Source organism: Pezoporus wallicus, unplaced genomic scaffold (genome assembly GCF_028554395.1).
Source record: "Pezoporus wallicus isolate ANWC-B61680 ecotype Strahan unplaced genomic scaffold, APGP_CSIRO_Pwel_v1 contig_2, whole genome shotgun sequence".
Classification (NCBI taxonomy): Eukaryota; Metazoa; Chordata; class Aves; order Psittaciformes; family Psittacidae; genus Pezoporus; species Pezoporus wallicus.
In genome coordinates, this window is record NW_026639478.1 from 3,029,795 (window position 1) to 3,049,655 (window position 19,861).

Below are 19,861 nucleotides of genomic sequence, written 5' to 3' on the forward strand. Positions count from 1 at the left end.
TTTCATTCACAGACTGTTGTGTGTTTTGATTCCCCCAACAAGATCTCTTGTGGGAGCATGCTGACCTTCACTCCAGCTGTAGGAACAAGTATTAATAGGAGTAGAAAAAGAAGAGTAATTTTATTTTCCACTCTCAATCTATACTCTGACAATAGCTTAGCATTTGTAGAAATGAAAATAGACAGTACTTGAGGCTGAATTTTCTTTGATTCTGCAGAGTAGAAACAGCAAATTTGAGGATAAAACAAGCTGCTTTCTGCTCACTAGGTATGTATGTAAGTATACCATGACACTGAAGGTATTGTTCAGTAGTTAAACTAGTTAAGATATGGTTTTCTGTTGTGTCTGTCATCTAGGCTGCTAACTTCTTTCTCAGAGGAACTGGACAGAAAGATTTTCTTACTTCATATTTAGTACATACAGTAATTGTTATGAGGTAGATTAAGCCCAGCTTTTTGGAGGTAAAAATCCAATTTACTGCCATTGGTTGAATTATCTCCAATTCCCTGGAATTCTGTAATACCCTTCAAGTCTCTTTAATGTGCAGGGGAAAATGAAAAGGAATTAAGAGCAAGTGATACATGTAATTAAGGCCCCGTTGTGAATACATCTCCCATTACAGAATTAAAATACTAATGCAGGTGTCCAAGCCTGAAAATTAGATTATTAAGCTTTCTATTTATTTTCTTTTAATTTAGCGACAGAAATGGGGTTGTTCTGGTTTTTGTTTGTTTGCTGTTGCTGTTGTTGTTGTTGCTGTAACTTTCTTTCTAAATGAATTGTGATTTTCCCAATTTATCTTAAGGGAACATCATTCTTTATTTTTATAACCTGAAACCAACAAATTCTTGTAATTTCCTTTGCAGTGCTACATATTACACTAGTGAAGTAACCGTAGTGGGGTCCATTTCAGTAAAGTGTTTTCTGTGATTTTATTGTGTTCTATACGGATATCTAGCATTGAAGTAGGTAATGATCCTGGAGGAATTAAATGGACTTTTGATGATACTAATAATGTTATTAATATTTACACATTTGAATAGGAAAGTAGTCTTTCAAGGTGCTCCCTGCCTTGGCAAAGTGTTAGAAACTGTAAGATCTGTCCATGGGGCTGTTTTGTGATGACAGCTGGAAAGTTAACATTTATGATGTTCCTCAGCTTGACACCTTGACGTCACCAGATCCCATATAACTAGTTATGAATTAGGCATAATCTACAGGCTCTTTATATCAAAATGTGTTAGAGACAAAGCTAGTTATGCTTTAGCCTTTTCCAGCAGGCCCTCTGCTGCTGAACAGAGACAGATAACACTTTCCAAGAATTCGGAGATTTAGCATGAGTAAGTAGCGTGAGCCAAAATTTCTGAGTTTTATTTGAAATAGAGTAAAAAAAGGAAACCTAGGTGCAGATTAGGGAAGAAGAGACTAGTTGAGGTCTAGTTAAGAAAGAAGTGGAGACATCTGGAAAGCTTTGACCTAGGTATTGCAGAATTGTCTCATTTAGAAAGAGTGTTGACACTGGTAAAATATACGGAGTAGCTCAGAGGAACAGATTGTAGCATCTGAAAATCAGCTGTGATGAAGATAACCCTAAAAGCATCAGTGTTCATGAGTTTGAACTTGAGAGGTTACTCTTTAGAGCCACTGGCTTGTAACCCTTTTAGGCTGTAGGAGTCTCCATGATATCCCTGAGGTAGGCAGAATTTCTTACATCTGATGACAGCTCGTCACGATACTGATGAGAAATTTAAGAAAAGTATTATCTTAGTGAATACGCTCATTTTTCAGTCTGGTAAGCTTTATTTTGTGTCTATATATGTAAATTACAGAAAGAAGGCCCAGAGAAACACAGTCACACTAATTCTGAAATGTGTCAGATATTTAAAGTATGTTCTTCAGTTCCTGCCAGGTGGTCTTTGCACACTGTGTGCACTGAATAACTCAGCAGCTATCCCTGCAGAACTTAGTTTATAATTATAATATTGATGATTACTTTTTAATCTGTTATGTAATGTCTCTGTAGACCCAGACTCAATAAAAGAAATGCATGCATTTAAATAGTACTCCAAAAATATGTATCAGATACTTTAAGATGTACTAAACCAATAATGTGAAAGAATGCATTTTGCTGAGAGTACCTATATAATTCTTTGTCTGGACACATTCTTTGTGTAGGGTGTTCTTTCATTTAAACTGAATTCTCAGATAACTCAGGAGCAGTATAAAAATATATTCAGTAATAAAAATGGTTGTGCAAAAGTTCATGCATCTTATTATGCAGTGTTCTTAAGGTATCTTAATATGCAATATGAGATTAGTAGTTCCATTTGCACTTAAATTTTTAATTGTTGAGGTTAATATTGTCCCATATGTAGATTTAGACCCTTTTATGTTTTTAAGTATGGGAAGAAATAACTTTACCATAGCTTAAAAATTATTCTTGGGAATAGAATGTAGCCTGCAGGTCGAAGGAAATTTTAAATAGATAGATCACCCATTATCTTTCCTTCTCTCTTTTCATAAAACATTTACTCCTTTAGAAATATTTAATATAAGTTATTTCATAGTGGCAAAGTTGCAAGCTCTGAATATGTACATTTTGTACCCTCCTTTTGCACTAGGATTCAACTACACCTGTGATCATGTGCCAATACAGATTATTGACTGAAAAAATGTCTCATAGTATTTTCCCAACTGAATCTGATGAAAAAGTGTCCTCCAAGGTCAAGGGTTTAAAAGACTAAGACACCAACACTCTACCCAGAGAACAAATATTCCAGAGAATGCCAAAGCCTTTTATTTACTAATAGATCAATCCAGATACTTTAATGAGGCCAAAGGATTTAAGTAACGTAACTTTAGTATTACTGGTTGTCCTGGGTTCAGCAGTAGCAGTCATTTGAACCCAGGACACCAATCCACTGTAACTACAGGTTTCTCCAGAAAAGCTACATTGCATATGAAAAGACCAACAGGTACATTATAATCCTCTGAGGAAATTATAGTAATAGGAGCAGAAAGATTCACCATGAGTCAATCTGGTTGTTAAACCAAATTCTCTCTTCTGAATGCATACAAAATAAGCATTTCCATATTCCAAATTGTCTTTAAGTTCTTAGTAATTATTAACATTATAAGAAAGCTACAACTATGATTTTAAAAATGAGTGAGTTTTTCATCCTTCCATCCATACGTGAAGTTATTTGGAGAGGGATTCAGGTATTTCATGTATCATTTCCACCTCATAGTGTCTGAGAGTTTAAGCTCTCTTTCACATGTTAAAAGCACAGTTGTTAATGACAGATAACTTCTAATTCCTAAAGGTTCTGATTTAATTTAAGTTAATTTTATTTGCAAGCACCTGTAAATGCAACACTTTGTTAAACTCATTCAAGCTGAATTTCTTCATCCATTCTCCCAATCTGGTTTATTTGTGTGCATACTTTTTCTTCTGTCTCTGATCAACATGCTGCAAGAGTTATGTTACTGCATTTGGGAACTAGAGGTGTGGAAGAAGTATGGGAGTTCCCCAAAGTTTCACAGAAAGGCTGTGTTGGAGGAGGGTACAGAATCGTTTTTTTTAGCTTTATTTTCTGTTTACTTCGTCCATGCCCTTCTCTGCTGCACCTTTCTAATTTAGAAATATGTATGAGCAAAACTTGCGTCGGCCTCCTTCTCCCTTCTCCCTCACCCCCTTTACATATGTTTTTATCTAACTGTAGAATCAGAAGTAGTACATTTTGGAGCATTTTTATAAAGGTTTCTCTTGAAATCTTGTACAGGAGATAACTGCACAAGAAGGATCTTAATTTTTTTACCACGTAATGGAAAATTATTTTTTATCCTGTATGGTGATACAGATGAGGAACGGGTGTTGTGTGTTACTTTCTGAACCAAGCTGGTATGGAGTGTAAAGTCTTAGCAGAGCAGTACAGTATTTATTATCTACATATGAGGGAGACATAGAGCTTTATCCTTTGTCAAGCAATTACTGCTCTTATGTTAATCAGAGCTGTGTGAAAACACTGAATACTTACAAAGAAACTATCTACTTATTTATAGTATAGAATTCCATTATGAGAATGGAAAAGCTGGTTCAGAATAACTTACATTTAGATGTCACCTTGAGTATGTATCTTACTGCATGGCTGAAATAGCCACAGCAAAGTTCTTCCTCTTCACACTTCCCAGTTTATTTCCTATTTGTTATATTTGGTTGAAGTGGCAAGCTAGATGTGTTGGGTTTACAGGGGTGGCTGCTGTGAGAAGCTGCCAGAAGCTTTCCCTGTGCCTGATAGAACCAAGGCCAGCTGGATCCAGGATGGACGCGCCACTGGCAAAGACAGGGCAACAGTGGTAGCACCTCTGGGATAATAGATTTAACAAGGGCAAAAACAGCTATGCAGCAGCAAATGGGAGACTAGAGTGAGAATATAAAAGAGAAATAGTCCTGCAGACACCAAGGTCAGTGAAGAAAGACAGGAGGAAGTGCTTCAGGCGCTTGAACAAAGATTCTTCTTGCAGCCCATAGTGAAATAGTAGTGAGTTGGGCTGTTCATTGGAGTTCCATGCTGCAGTGATATCTTCCTGCAGCCTATGGAAGACCCCACGCTGCAACAGGTAGATGTGCCTGTCTCCTGTAGAGAGCCTGTACTGAACCAGGTTTGCTGCCAGGACTTGTGACCCTGCAGAGGAGCCACGCTGGAGCAGTCTGCTCCTGAAGGACTGCACCCTATGAAAGGGACTCATGCTGAAGCCATTCGTGGGAAGGATTCATGTTTGAGAATTTGTCCTGGGTTCAGCATGGAGAACTATCTCCTGTGGAGGGACCCTGCGCTGGAGCAGAGGAAGGTAGCAAGGAAGAGCAGCAGAGACAACTTGTGATGAACTGACCACCCCCCCCATTCCCAGTCCCCCTGCACCACACAGGTGAGGGACGTACAGAAAATCTGGAGTGAACTTGATTTGGGAAAGTGAAGGGTGGGGGGAAGATGTGTTGAGATTTGGGGTTATTTTTCATTATCCTGCTCTGATTTGGTTGGTAATAATTTTCCTGATTTGTGTCTGTTTTGCCCATGATGTTAATAGAAGAGTGATCATCATGTCTGACTGACAAGGCTTCTGTTTTATTTTTAATCCCCCTATCCAGTTGAGGATAGAGTGGCTTGGTATGTACCTGGCATCCCACCCAGGTCAACCCACCACAGTGAGGATGCTCCTTTTCCTCATTTAGCTGGATAATGCATCTTCCAGATGGTGATTATGCATCCTTATCTTCCCACTTGCTGGGAGAGGCAGAAACTTCCGGCTCTTTGCTTGCTGTTTCTGTGTGAAACCGTTGAGCTCTTGGCACAACATTTCCTTTTTGAACTTGATATTTCCTTGTCCTCTAGGGAAATACTGTTGAGCTGACCCCATGCAGAGTCTTTTACATGATTATTTGGTGAACTCTTAATTCCCCTTGTACTACTAGGTCTGCTTCAGGATTGTTGCATTGATTTATAAAGCCTTCAGTTTGTTAGGCCATGTTATCTCCCTGATGAATCTCCTTACAGTGTAGCATTGATTATCTGACACTTGGTATTTCAAGTTTTCTCAGAAGTGAGTTGTATTCTCTAGAAACTTTTCTTAAAGCAAGCTAGATGGTGTTTTGCTTCAGCCCCGCACATATGCACTACAAAAGAAATTTTGTCCACAGCAGTAGATGTGTGTAAGTTTTTCACTGTTTTGTCAAGAGCAAAACCTTACAGACAAAGCTAGGTGACATGAAGGTGACATACTGGCCAAAATTGAGAACCTTATCTTAAATTTCTATGTAAACTTACATAATTCATTAAAGTAGATCTGTTTATTTTGTTCCCATTGTTTTAGCTTGCAAGCTAAGGAATAGAAATGCTCAGGAATAAAGAAATTGGCATTTCAGATATACAGATAAGGGTAGTCAGACTGAAATATCCTTTAGAAACCTTCCCAAACTGGCATGTGTTATGGACCCAGGAATGTGGCATTCGACACTGTGGGCAAATATCCAAGTAACAATGACTGTAAAAATAGACACGCACAAACATCTGTGCAAGCAGAAACAAGGAGTGATGAGGATTTGTTGAGGGGTCACCATAACTTTATAATGATATGAAGATGACAGAAGGACTAAGAAAGCAGCACACAAAACCAGTTTTTCTGAAGATTTTAAGTCCTTGCTGGTCACATCAAGGAATAAATAGATTTGTGAATGATGATCTTTGTTCAACATCAAATTTGGAATTGGACATGGACGTGAATGAAATTGTAAAATACAGTGGGCCATAATTCAGGATGAAATATTTGAGTTTATAAAATAAAATTTAAAAAAAAAGGTTGCCAAAATTCAGTTCGATTATGCATGAAGAGAAAATCTGAGGTTTATGCTGCTGCAGTTTAGCCTTCATTGACATTCCATTGTACAAACTATTATGGGGCTTTGCCAACTGCAGACATCATGATAATTTACAGAAATGGTAATACTGGCTAAGAATTCACTGTTGGGAATTAGAACACTGCTACAAGATAGCAATACTGAATAGGAAGTTTATAATTTCTATTGGTTAGGAACCCTTTGAGTGTAATACATCTTTTCCACATATACCTAACAGGAGCCACAGATAAATATAGACTGATAGAATCATAGAATGGCTTGAGTTGGAAGAGACCTTCAAAAAATATTTAGTTCGGTGGCTCCCATCATGGGCAGGGACACCTTCCACTAGATCAGGTTCCTCAAAGCCCTGTCCAGCATGACCTTGAACAAATCCAATAACGGGCATCACAACATCTCTAAACAACCTAAGAGACAAAATGTAGAATGAAAAGAGACAAGAAGTGGTTCCATGTGGCTACTGCAAGAGCCAGTTGTATTCGAGAAAAAATTATTGCTCAGGGAAAATTGGTTTAAGGTATTTAGACCTGCTTTTACAAAGGAAAATCGGATTCTTAGCATTTTTGGTGCTAGGATGGCCTATGCTTATTCTCTCTCTCTGTGTTCTTATTTTTAACATGTTAGCACCATCCTATTTGAAATTAATTTGATCCTAGTAAAAAAGGCAGTTAAATTAAATTATTTAAAATATTATATAATTGGGGAGAGATAATTAAGGGTTTCATGGTAAGATACTTATCACAACAGATATCCATCATTATACCTTCTGTTATATTTTAGGAGGACAATATTTTCTTCAGAAGTCGTCTACTAAATATTTTACTGCAATTTTATGTGTTAACATCTTTCTTACATATAAGCTAATACAGGCAATTTTACTGAGATCTTATGAAAACTTTTGCTGAGTATGTACAATCAACATAATTTTATTTCCTATGCCAGTGTTTTCAACTTTTGCAGTTCAAAGAAAGCTTTCTGTTTCTTAGCAGCAGTGTGTATGTGTTTGCAAAAATGGAGCTGAATTGTCAAAGTATACCTTAAGAAGTGCAATTATGAGCTTGACATACATTTCTGAAGTTCTATGAAGGTTCCTAATGCTGGATGTTGTGTTCTGTGTGTTCTGTGTATCCTCAGGGAGTTCTGAGACTGAAGAAAGGCAGAATAGAGAAAGGGAGTGATAAGAGAACTAATAAACAGGTAATTGTTAGCACAGCATTTTGACATGATTCAGGAGGTGAACTGTGAAAGGAAAGTTCAGTCAGCAGAATAAAATCTAGTCGTATATCTGCAAGTTATTTTAAACCATGATAAAAAAATTAAGTAAAATTGAGTGATGCATCCTGTTTTTGCTTACTACAACATAGAGTGACTATGAGGACTCGCAGCATCATACAAACTGAAAGCTAGGAGCTAGGATTTCACAGATTCTTTGTTTGCTCTGAGACAGATAAATTAATGTACAAAAAACCACATTATTAATTTGAGAGATAATAATTTGTAGCCTTTTTTCTTTACTCTAAATGAACCTGATAGATTACAAATATTTGCCTTTATAAACAGCAGCACAGATGTATGGTGAAAGGGCGTTCTTGACCAACAGCACCAGCGATGTTGGCAAAATCTGAAGAAATAGTGCTTGCTAATGGACTAATTCTGCAGAGGCAGCAAACAGCACAAAGCACTTCTTGTTTCTGTGACCTCAACAATATGAAGCAAGAAAGGCTTACTCAGTTTAAATAACACTGCAGTGGGTTAATTAAAAATAGATATGCAATATCCAGCCAATTCCTTCCATCTCTTTCTCCTCTAAATTCAAAATAATGTTGAAATAATCAATTCTTTATATAAACGTGTTGATTAAATGGCTTTATACTGCTGCTGGAAGCTAACACATATGAATAAGGAGTTCAGGAAAAATAAGGTGTTAATGATGAAGAATTTCATCTACCATTTTAGTGATATTTCTGCTTAGATTTCTGTTGACAAATAAGATATCTTTATGCTGTGAGTTTTAAAGACTATGAAAAGTAAAGGGAGACTTCAGGTACCTCCATTTTTGGAACCTCACTTGAATCTTGGCTTTCAAAACTAAGAAGAAATGGGCATTTCAGGAAACTGTGACCAAGACAGTCCCAAATAAAAGAAGAAATTACTTTCTTCTTCTCCCCTTCATAATCATTACTAAGTTTTAAAATGTGTGGCAAAATCTGATTGGAATATCTATTCAGTAGATGTGGTACCTGAACATGTCAGGTTGTAAGTAAGCCTGCTCAGGTTTGTATGCATGGATGACATTTGGCCTAGTGTGTTCAAACCTTTTGTAGGGAATCAGAGGCAGGACTTTATACCAGGTTAGCATCCCCTCAGGAGAATAATCTCTGATATGCCACAGTGATTGATAAAACACTGCTCTGAGATGCCTAAGAATCAATGTAATTGATTCTTAATGGAAAAGGACAAAAAATATCCAGGAAAAGGAATACTTGGACAAAATATTCTAAATTGTGAGTACATTACTTATACTACACATGTATAAAAGGTGGTTTTCACAGTAAGTGAACAGCTTAATGGAGAAGCAGCTTTCTCATAGCCTAAACTCTGATAGCATCATTGGTTATCAAGGGTATCTGGCACCCCAGCAGCCCTACCATAACTTTTCTCCAGAATTGTTCTTAACCTCTAAAAAAATAGCTGTTTTTCTTACAAGTTTTGCAGACAAAGAACAAAATGTGTGTGTATTTAATGAAGCAGGCTGAACCTTCCTAGTTTATGGCAATCTGGAGTGTTTGATTCATCTGAGAAAGCTGTGAGCTGAATATTATCTGCCTTTTTGCAGTGCCCTCAATTCACTACTTGAAAGGTAGGACTTGGCAGTCTGATCTTTCCTACTATGTTATGATTATTTTCCTCAGAACAAAATCAAGCTGCCAGTTCTAGAGAGACTCTTCTCACAGCAGGTAATGTCAATAAAAGAAGTACTGAAAAGTGACAGGAATAGCAGGTATGCCAGATCACCCACATCATCATCGGCAGGTTGACGCTTTTCAGCTTTTGTCTCATTCTCCTTTATCAGACCTCTGATGTCAAAGGAGGTGGCTGGTGTCTCTGCCTCACTAATCATCTCTGACATGTGTCTGGCACTGGCAAATTTACTCAAAGGATGTGCCTGCTGCATTCTAGATTGGCCTTCACTCATGGGAGGGGAATTAGTGCTCTATATTTCGAACTAAGCCTCCAAAAATGTAATGAGTGCTTCAGGTACTGCTCACTGTTTCACAGAGGAGTCCTTTCTTTTTCAGACCTGTCTACTCAAAGTACCACAGTAAGTCATAATTTCTTCAGGCTGTCCTTGCAACTGATACTTTTGTCAAGATCTTTTGATCTTTTGTCAAGAGAAACAAAACAGATGAGTTTGTTCAGAAAGCAGCACGATTTTGGAGTATCCTAAACATAAAATTTTAAATTTTCCTTCCAATAAAAATTTTTGAATCATAGCATCAATTAGGTTGGGAAGGAACTTTAAGAACATCAAGTCCAACCTCTACCTCAGGACTGCCAAGTCCACCACTAAACCGTGTCACTGAGGGCCTCATCTACGTGCTTTCTGAACACTTACAGGGATAGTGACTCCACCACTGTCCTGGGCAGCCTTTTCCAATGCCTGATCACCCTTTTGGTGAAGAATTTTTTCCTAATATCCAGTCTAAACCTTCCCTGGCACACCCTGAGGCCATTACCTCTTGTCCTGTCACTTGTTACTTGGGGAGATCAGCCACCTCCTCTCTCCATCCTTCTTTCAGGTAGCTGCAGAGTGCGATAAGGTCCCCCCAAGACTTCTCTTCTCTAGATTAAAGAACCCTGGTTCCCTCAGCTGCTCCTCATCAGACTTTTGCTTTAGGCCCTTCACCAGCTTTGTTGCCCTTTTCTGCTCTTCATTGCCTTTGCACTTGGAGTGCTGAGATGGAATCTGTACCCCTTTGAAATCAAAATATTTCCCATAAATTTTGTCAGTGAGAAGAATTTTTTTGCTAAGTTTCTTCCTTCCACTACACTCCATTTCTGATTTGCTTGATTTTGAATAACAATTCCAAGGAGAGAACCAAGGCAAAGGATTCGTATATATGGTTCTTTCTTCATGTCTGGTGAATTAGGCAGTCCCCTTCAACTGAAGTTCAGAATTAAGAAAAGTGTGATTTTTTTGGATTGTCTAGAGAATTTAGTCAGAAGTGTTTCTGTGTTTGTGCCCTGTGGGAAAAGCTTTTAATAAGCCCTAATAAATTAGTAATCATGTACGTGAATCTTCACTCTTGCTTACTAAGACTACACAGAGCTGTTTCTTAATTCCCTTTCTACTAGCAAATCACAGAAAGGATTTGAATTGGTGAGGAGGTTTCTTTTTTTCTGCATGATATAATCACAGAATTCCTTGATTAGTGTCTTTTCATTTTATCAATGACCACTTCTCTGAATTTCAATTGGGTGTTTCCACTGAGAAATTTGTGAGAAAAAAGGTGAAGTGTTTCAGTAATTAAGGTAGTCAAGTGAAACAATGTTTTCCAGGTTGAGTGTCAAACACAGAAAGATTTGGTTTAAAAGCATGAGCTTGCAAGGAAATTTATGTTCAAAAGACTGTTCAGCAGCTGCTTGGTTACAAAAGAAAGGGACACTTCCATTCCTGTCTGCTGTTTCAGAAGCAAAAATGACAGCTTTTCTTTTTTTTTCAGGTGTCTACCTGGTTTGGAAGAGTCAGCTAATTTGGAATCTTTTCATGGTGCAGACTTTTAAATGTACTTCCTCCTTTCCAACTAAAATTATGCAGGCTGAATCATTGGCACTGAGCATCTTAGAACAACAAAAGTTACTAGTGCCACCTGCGGTATTAATTAAAAGCAAAAAAAAGTGCTCTTTTATGTGATATCAAAGAAGGATTCAGTGGGGATAAGTTTAAGTGGCAACATTGCATTTTGTATTCCGATTAAAACACAAATGGCATGTAAACCTGTTTGTTAGAATACAAAATATTCTATTAACAGGTTTTGGATAAAATAACCTAAAATATTCACAGTGATATGAAGACTAAGGAGTGGGCAGGGTTTCAACATAATAAATCATTGTACTTCATTGTCACTTCTAACGCCTCATAATGAATGATGTCTTCTTGCTCTTTTTTGGTGTGTATGATTCTTGCAATTTTGAGTTAAATGGATCTGTGGTAGCTTGACTGTTGAGTGTGGCTTACTGTCTTTTCCAGAGGATAAACAGAGGAGAAAAAGTGTGTGTGGGTGTGATGCAGAGATATTCAAGCTCGTGCCTAGGAAACTGGCTGGAATCTTAACAGAAAAGCCATGCTTGTTCACTGCTCTGCCTGAGCTGCATAAGCCTTCAGAAGGAGTGGTGCTGTTTCTGCTAGAGTGCTGTGCTGTGGAGAAACATACTCCATATTTTTGCCAGTCTAAATTTCTAGACAGTGAAGTGGCTGAATAACCTGCTACCACTGGCCTTGTTTAACCCCTATTTTAAACTGAAATGAAAGCATTTTCCCCCAAACTAAATCTTACCTAGGGAAGTCAATCTAAGGCATCTATTGCATCTGGTTTCTCACTAGCTTTGAGAGTCAATAAGCAGCTGATTAGAAGGTTCTCTGCTGACCTAATTTAGATATTTTCTATTGTCATTTGGTCAAAAACTCTTAAGATATTAGATATTGAATGAGTCTTTCTCACCTGTCTGATTGAAACTGTTTCCCTTTATATATGTGTGTATATATATATATATATATATATATATATGATAGTAACAATCATTCCCTAGGGTACTAAAAGCTACAAAAATTACTGCAGAGGTTTATATTTAAGAGATTTATTTGGGAAATAAAGATCATTTATTTATTTATTATACATGTGAACCAAGTTCAGTGGGAATTCCCTCTGCAGAAATGCCTGATAATTTTGTTGCTATAGTACTCTTCTGGGATAGAAAATAGCTGAGAAGCAGGTAGAATGCACTCAGTATGATCATCGCTAAGTTGAACATTCTATTGCTCGGTCAATTGAGTGAGTATCTGGATTTCTGTGATTTTATGGTATGCTATTAATAACTTTTTTTTTTTTTTGAGGGGGTACTTATAAATATCTAAATAAAGTAAGAGTATGTTTACCTTATTCATTTTAGTAATTTATGAAGCAGGTTATGATATTAACTTTTTTTCTTTTTTCTTTGAAGAAAAATAAATGCACTTTGTTAAAACCTTCCCATCCATACTCTAATCCAATATGTTGCTTGTTTAAATACCTGTGATGGTAAAACTCTGCTGCTTTCTCCAGAGTAGAGAGAAATGAGTAGAAACTCTAATCTAAATGAAAATAGCCACTGGAAATAAATGTCATCACCTAACTAAACTGGGTAGCATGAAGCCTAATAGTTCTAGACTAATTGAAGTTTCAAGTGGACTGGAGCATGGAACATATGTGTAATAGGGGATAGATAAAATCTTGCTATTAATTGCTGAAATGTCTTTCGTGGTTAAACGCTGTAAAGAGACCATGTGTACTACGATTTTTCCATCTTTCACCTCTTTCAAAGAGACTGGTACCTCTTAAAAAACAGTTTACCCCTTTCTGCATGATCCCAAATCATGAACAGAGAGAATTTAACCTAATTGGATTAGATATTCTCCATCTTTTCTCTCAATAGATACTCCTTTTGTCAGTATGCTGGGTTTTGTTCCTGAGCATAGTGAAAGATCACAGGTCTTCTAAGAATATTGGATAAGGAAATGACAAGTATCCATTTAAAGAAATGTTAACCTGAGAAATGAGAAAAGACCCAACAGAGATGTTATAACCAAAATCCAGGAGCATATCCAGCTGAATGCAGCTGACAGATAAAGATTAATGAAAGGCAGAGTCTAAGACTAAAATATCTCGTTAGAGACTTTAAGCAGTTTTTAAGAGTAGAATGAAAAGATCAAATCCAAGGGGGAAAAAAAAAAGCCTGCAAACTGTAAAGTTCAGTGTAAAGAAATAGAACTTAACATTTGTTTTAATAGGGATTGAAGCACATTAGATCTCTGGAACCTGCATAATATCAATTTTCCATATTTCACATGGTGTAAAGGAGCAGATTCTATGTAGTCATTTGTTGAGAGCGAGCAGATGCTGGATCTCAAATATGATTTATTGGCCTCGACCATCTTGAATGAGTTTACCACATACCTGCTCACAGGTGCAAATTGTATATGAACTCAGCTCATTTTTGAGCTCAACATACCAGTTTCAAATGCTCATTTCAGTTTCAAATGCCATCTGCCTCCAGATGTGACCTATGAAATAACCTATATTGTAAGACAGAAATACTAAGACAAGAAAAAGAAAAGAAGGAAAAAGGAAGGAAAGAGGGAAAAAAAAAAGAAAGAAATATGAGGATGCTACAGACCACAAAAAAGCCTGTTGAGATAATGTGAGGGTACAATAAATTAGGCAAGTTTTAATGAAAAAATAAAAGTATTATATATAAATATAAAATTTAGGGTCTCAGAAGAAATTGAAGATCTGAAAGTCTTAGATTTTAGTGCATTATAGTAGAATTTCCCTAAACAAAGTACATACAGAAAATCAACAACAACCTATTTACAGCAGAACACAATAGAGTAGACATGTACAATAAGCATGAATTTCATAAACAATGAAACAGTAAAACAGCCTCTTAGAAATACCTCTAACATCTAATATGGGAAACCTGATACAAACAAATGTATATGAATGCAAGCATAGGTACTTGAGTACTTAGTACCATGCAGTTAATAAATGCTTGTGTCTGTCTTAAGGGTTTGTTCCACCCAGAACTTTTCTTTCAGCCTCACTAACAATTAGCAATATAACACAAACAATATTCTTCCTTCCTACCTTTCTCTGTCTCTGATATTTTTCTGTTTTCTGATGTTGCTCTGCTGGAGAATGAATAATGTTTTAAGGGGTGGATTTGATTCAGTGGTTTAGAACTTGCTGCAATGAAGATGTCATTACATGATTTAATTTAAAAATTGTTCCTTTTTCTTTTTACCTTTAGGCATAACTTTCAATCCCGTAGTTTGAACCAGTGTCTGGGCCCTAAAGCTTTTTTTTTTTTTAACAGCACAGATTTTTTTTTAAATTAGAGGTCTCGTATCTCTTTCAATTTCTCTTCTATTATCTCTTCTATATAGTTTCAATGCAATTTTTAAAGGGTGTTCCTTGGGGTAGGGATTTACATTTAATGTGGCAAAAGAGACCACTTACTGTCTAGATTACTGGGACAGTGATATTGTCCATTGCTTTAGGTGGCATATAAAAGTCCACCACTATTCTGATGTACTAACTGCTTCTCCATAAGCTCCATGCAGCAGAATGGCTTTATGAAAGAGCATAAAAAGGCTCTATTAGCATTGCCCTTCCTCCACACACCTTGCTGCCTTCAACTCTTCTTCCCTGCCTTCTCTCAAGCAATTTGAAATGAAAGATCCATTGCTGGTAGGGCAAACCAAAACCAAGTCTATTAGTAGACTTGGAATCTTTTCAGAAGCAAAAATTACCTAGGTAAACTAAAGGTTAAAGACAAAAATCGTGGCTGAATGTGAGCTTTTGGGAAAATGAGTGGCGCAATACTCTTCATTCAGAAGAGCTGCTATATAGTTTGAGTTCCCTGAACAGCAGACTAATGGTTATTCAGCACTCTTTCTAGTTCCAGTCAAAAAAATTAACAGCGTACCTATGCAGTGAAAATATACATAAAAATTTGGAGCAGTGGGGTATGAATATGTATTTGGCAGGAAATATTTATTTGGAAAACATCTATCCAGAACAGAACTTATTTATAATAATAAGAAATATTTGAGATTTTAAGAACTTTATCCTTTCTTTCTTACTTCTTTCTCTTTATTAGAGAAATGTATAAGTATGGGGACTTGTGTACAGTAAGGCTAAAATTCTACAACAGTATTTTCCTTTGGACTACTTCTATCCCCATCAAGCTGTAGAAAAGCTGTATAAATCTAGTATTGCACTAGATTTAGTGCTATTTATTTATTTATTTATCTGGTATTGTTATTGTGCTTTTTCAAACTCAAATGTCTTTAAAGTCTAGGAGCAGAAAAATTTGCATGTGTGTGTATGTTGGTGCTATCTGGACCATGACAATGTTCTCCTTTCTTACTTGCTTTAAGTTACATTCACAGCAGAGCAGCGAGAGACGCCCTGAACAGTGATTGCTCTCCAATAGAAGGCACAAAGGTTTCTTTTTTTTTCCCCAGAAAATATTCCAGAATTAATTTTGATATCATGATAGTATATCTAATTAGAAAGTTCTAAACTGATCTCAACTGATTTTGTACAGAGAGCAAAAATGGTACTAAGGGATACACTTTTTTTTTTTTTTTTGAGGATGGACTGCTGTCTTCAGGACACAAAATAAATGGTTTCACCATTGGGCTTTGTGGATTATACTGTACTTAGTAGCATTGGAATTTATTGGTATTAAATCATGAAAACAGGAAAAAGCTTTTGTTCCTTAAAGGAAATAGAAAACTATTGAAGAAATAGCTAAGTGATTCCTCAGCTGAATTCAAAATATTGAGCTAATGTAAAATATTGTCACATGAAAAAAAAAATTAATGCTGCATCAAAATTTTTTGTACAAAACTATTCTGCATTGTACTGAATAATCAACAGAAATGCTTTCTTTGTTTTCAGTAGATGGGGATATTGTGGATAATAATAATTTATGTAAAAATGTAATACTCTTTCAATATGACAAAAGAAAATAAATGGCTAGATTTTAGTAAGACTGTGATTCAGGAGGTAATTCTGCTATAAAGAGATGGAAGAAAAAAAAAGACAAATTTCTTCCCTTTTCAGTAGACAGTCTGGGTAGAGAGTGATGCTGATTTGTATGAAGTATTTTTGTTATAATCACATATTTTATGCTAACAGGGTAGATATGTCTCTCTGCGAATTCAATACAAACAGGTGCAAAAGAGGCTGTCCCTAGACTGAGGACCTATTAGTTTCAGGGATGACAGAATTTCTTTGGAAGTGTTACACTTCAGCTGGATGACTATCAAATCTGCCTGGGAACTTCCCAAGCAGTGTCCCTTTGATTGTGGGGCATCCCAGGCACTACACCAAGAAGTGATCCAGAGGTCCTGAACCCCTGTAATTGGAAGAAGAAAGCTTGGTGAGATCCAAGTTTAGGTGACTTTGTTAATTTTCCTTTTCTTGTGTTGGATTGCAAGTATGAATGTAGTCTGGTTTGATTTCCTGGGTAAAGAAATTGCATTTTTATATGAAGTCACTAAACAAAGGAGTGAGTGAAAAGAAAATATTATGCTATTATGAACTCCAACTATGATTTCAGCAAGGAAGCACTGTTACTTGTGATAAACAGTAGAAAATACTCTCATATCAATATCGACACTGACCTGCAGATGTAGAGAAAGTGGCATGGCAGGTGTTTCTCCAATGTCCAAAATTAATAAACCATTAAAAAAAAGTGGAAACTGATTAAGAGCTATTAGGTTGATGGTTTATTGATTTTAGAACTGAATGAAATTGTAGGCCTGAAATACTTTACACAAGCTGACTCTTTTGCTTCCTGTTTACTGAGTGAATGAGTTCTGGTTCTGTAAGACCTCAACCTGTGTTTCAGGGGTTTTGAGCTTATCTGTACTTAAGGGAATACAAAGTGTAAGAGTACTAAGGAATTATTTAATCAAGATGTATTTACTGCTGTCTCTGAGTTTATATTACATTACAATTTTGTAATTCTTTATATATATTTGCTATAATTTTCATCTATACATTAATTAGCAAATTCCATGTTGTTTCACTTCTCAGAACTATTGACTTTGATGAGACTCTGAAGGTACCACATGAAGTTTCTCATCTGAAGAGTATGGTGAAAGGATTACAATGTAATTAATTAAAAGGAAGAGTGAAAAATGATGTAGTTGCACCCATCCAGTAAAGAAAAGCCTATACAATAGACTGTTTTCACAGTAGCTGCAATGCCTGTCATCTTCAACTGATGTCGATTAAAAAACATCTTTTTTCATGTCAAATATCAAACCTTGGTGATGTGTCAGTAGTGCACTTGCATTCAGCTGATGAGATACATAATTGTCCACAGCTTGAATGGCACCTCTCTATTGTCAGAAAAGAATTTTCTGATTTAAATACTAGATGTTATAAGAATTTTAAGTAAAATTTGTATATAGCAACTCTACTTGTATATTCTGCAATGAAAAAATACATGTGATTGTTAAGAAGGATAGAGTTGTGCTCTCCCACACAGCAGTGTTTAATGTGTACTTAAATTTATGCAAGACAATTTCATAATATTTCCATAAGATGGCCCTAGTTTTATAATATTGAGACTTAAAACATGAAAAGGAAATTTGAGGCACCTGGGTTCTGCTTTCTTGGCTTCTGACATGAGCGGTGATTGTCTGCCTGTCTCTGAGCCTTGCATTCTCATCTATATGATGGTCTTTGAGATATCTGCTTATTTCAGTGGATGTGGTGATCTGCTTTGATATCCATAGTCAGTGGACCTAACCTTATTGAAAGCTGTTGTACTCCTCAGATAGATATTCTTACAGCCATCTATTCTTGTACACATGGCTTAACATCATTAAGAACATGAAATGTGTTTTTAAGAACAACAAACATTCTGTAAGCAGCTTAGCTTTGTAATAAGAACTGAGCAAGACCAAAACACTACTCAGCAAATATTGATCTGAACAATATTTTGTTCCATGGAGAAATGAAGCCCCATGGAAAGAAAAGGAAGTAGCATCTAATTTCTAGAGAGGCTGTGATCAGTTGTGCCAGAAATTAGGTATTTTATATCAAAGTCTAAATAAAAGCAGGGCGTATGGTTCTGGTAGTCTCTCCTTGTACAAATGAGAGCTGTTCAGCAAGTGAATAATGGATAGGATCAAATAACCCATGCATATTCTGCAGGTGATAACTTAAAATTCTCATTTTTTAACTAAATTGTCGCTATTTCAATTACTAGTGAGTATCTACCTGAAAAGCTACTATTATAGCATTTGGGTTAAATTGTCATTACAGGAAATTGAACTATAGGGATGAACGGGATGGGTGCCCTGGTGACAGAAGATACAGAGATGGCAGAGTTACTGAATGCCTTCTTTGTCTCTGTCTACTCTGCTGCAGGCAGTCCTGAAGAGCCCTGTACGCCTGAGACCTTAGATGAAGTCAGGTCAACGGAGCGGTTTGCCTTAGTCGATGAGGAATGGGTTAGAGATCAGTTGAGCAATCTGGACATCCATAAATCCATGGGTCCAGATGGGATGCACTCGCGGGTGCTGAGGGAACTGGCGGAAGTCATTGCTAGACCACTCTCCATCATCTTTACCAAGTCTTGGGAAACGGGAGAGGTGCCTGAGGACTGGAGGAAAGCAAATGTCACTCCAGTCTTCAACAAGGGCAAGAAGGAGGACCCAGGTAACTATAGACCGGTCAGCCTCACCTCCATCCCTGGGAAAGTGATGGAACACCTTATCCTTGGTGCCATCTTAAGGCATATCAAGGATAAGAGGGTTATGAGGGGCAGTCAACATGGCTTCACCAAGGGGAAATCATGTTTGACCAATCTCTTAGCCTTTTATGAGGAAATAACACAGTGGATGGATGATGGCAGAGCGGTGGATGTGGTCTACCTTGACTTCAGCAAAGCATTTGACACAGTCTCCCACAGCACCCTCACAGCTAAATTGAGGAAGTGTGGACTGGATGATCAGGTAGTGAGGTGGACTGCGAACTGGCTGAAGGAGAGAAGCCAGAGAGTTGTAGTCTATGGGGCGGAGTCTAGTTGGAGGCCTGTAACTAGTGGAGTGCCTCAAGGGTCAGTACTGGGACCAGTATTATTTAATATATTCATCAACGATTTAGATGAGGGAATTGAGTGTACTATCAGCAAGTTTGCTGATGACACTAAGCTGGGAGGAGTGGCTGACACGCCAGAAGGCTGTGCTGCCATCCAGCGAGACCTGGACAGGCTGGAGAGTTGGGCAGGGAATAACTTGATGAATTATAACAAGGGAAAGTGTAGAGTCCTGCATCTGGGCAGGAACAACCCCAGGTTCCAGTATAGGTTGGGGAACGACCTGTTAGAGAGCAGTGTAGGGGAGAGCGACCTGGGGGTCCTAGTGGACGACAGGATGACCATGAGCCAACACTGTGCCCTTGTGGCCAAGAAGGCCAATGGCATCCTGGGGTGTATTAGAAGGGGGGTGGTTAGTAGTTAGAGAGAGGTCCTCCTTCCCCTCTACTCTGCCCTGGTGAGACCGCATCTGGAATATTGTGTCCAGTTCTGGGCCCCTCAGTTCAAGAAGGACAGGGACCTGCTGGAGAGAGTCCAGTGCAGGGCAACGAAGATGATTAAGGG